This window comes from Limulus polyphemus, unplaced genomic scaffold, assembly GCF_000517525.1.
Source record: "Limulus polyphemus unplaced genomic scaffold, Limulus_polyphemus-2.1.2 Scaffold1549, whole genome shotgun sequence".
Taxonomy (NCBI): domain Eukaryota; kingdom Metazoa; phylum Arthropoda; class Merostomata; order Xiphosura; family Limulidae; genus Limulus; species Limulus polyphemus.
In genome coordinates this window covers 107,865-109,682 of record NW_013667159.1, presented here as the reverse complement: position 1 = coordinate 109,682, position 1,818 = coordinate 107,865, and the positions used below count along the sequence as shown (strand labels likewise).

The 1,818-nt window shown below is 31.5% G+C and overlaps 1 protein-coding gene across 6 annotated transcripts in view; it reads right to left on the bottom strand.

Moving 5' to 3' along the window:
- Positions 1–1,818, bottom strand: part of LOC106464052 (protein FAM184A-like) — a 128,267-nt gene that overhangs the window by 83,704 nt on the left and 42,745 nt on the right. The gene's annotated exons all lie outside the window — the stretch shown is intronic.

Genomic DNA, 1,818 nt, shown 5'->3' with positions numbered 1-1,818 from the left:
ATCATCCCTACATAATAGCACAAGCAAGAATTAACATATAGCAATATATATATAACTATTCAATCATGATTTAGTTTAATTTATACTATTTTTGTCTGTTAACATTCTACTACAATGTGTACCTGTATCTGTAAAAGAATTTTAACAGAAAACATAGGATAAATTAAATTCAATTGTGATTGAATAGTTATATATATATATATTGCTATTAATTCCTGCTTGTACTATTATGTAGGGATGACGCAAATGCCATCCTTACTATATTGTTTTTGAAGCATTGATATTAGCCATCCCTATATTTGCTTCCTTTTTTTGAAAAGTTTTTCTTCACTTGTTTGCTTGTTGTTTTTTAATGCAGTGTTTAAATAGACATAGGAAGGTTGTATTTATAACCAAGTTCTAAATACAATGAGCTTCCAACTGTAATATTTATTGTTTATCGATTATTGGCTGGTAATTTCTGTTTCACCCTGTAATCAAACGTTTTAAAAGAACACCAAATTTCTGTAAGAAAGCTAACTTTAAGGGGTAATAATAACATCGTTTACACTCGTATTATTTTGTTTTGTTTTTATTGATACTAGTTATTAATTAAAGTTATTAATATTATAAAAGCGGATACTCTGTTTCAAACTATGTCACCCCAGTTAAATTGGTTGACACCATTGTTTTGGTTTTTGAGTTATCATGTAATAAAAAAAGCACAAGAAAGAAGAACAAGAAAGCCAAACCTTTTGCTATGATATTTACAGACATCTTCAGAACTTATGACCCAGACTTTACATAGATATTGTTATAAAAGGAAACATTGTATAGTATTCTAAAGTTCTGATGACCTATTGGGGAGATATTTGACATACCTTTTCGATGAACAGTCCAAGTCATCCCTACATAGGCAGTGCTACAGCCTGTCTGATAAGTACAAAATGGAACGATTCCACTATTCTGGATACAATTAACATGTCTGAAAGGTATAAAAATCAAGAGAATGGGTAGAGTAACCTTAAAGTCTTAAGGTATTGTGGAAAACAATGAAGCCAAACGTTGGAGTACATATCAATAGATAAATAAACGGCTTTAAGACACTGTATACAACAAAGAAGTCAAGTGATGAAGTACATATTAATAAATCAACGATAATCTGCCTAAGACACTATATAAAACAATGAAGCCAAAAGATGGAGTACATATCAATACATGAACGATAACCGGCTTTAAGGCACTGTATACAACAAAGAAATCAAACGCTGGAGAGCAATAACAATCGACCTTAAGGTATTTTATAAAACAAAGAAGCCAAAGGTTGGAATATACACCAATGGTTTGCCAGGGTTGATACGTTACGGGCTTCCAGGCAGCGTCTGCTGCTGCTAACCTATAAAAGTAAAGTCTACAATAAAAATTGAGAAATTATAGTTTAAACTAACTGAAATACAGGCTATTTTTGGCAAAATCTCTCTTGAGGAGGTGATACATTATAATCTATGTTTCAAACACAGTTGTTTCCTACCTTCTAATTAACAAATAACGATAATCAATTTTTACCTTGTAAATCAGAACATTCACATTGTTCACAACGAGTGTCTGATTCACAGTATATATATATGACAGCTACAACAAAGAACTGAATTTTACATTTTAAATGAATAGCAAAAATCCCATTTCTGTAAATAAAAATGCTTTACACGGTGAAGCATTAAAAACAGACTCCTGGTGGTTTATATATTAAACCTAGCGTATAGCACATCAAAAATGGCGGGGCAAGTACTACAACCCCCCACCTCATAGTATACCCTAACCTCATATTTCATAGCTAAC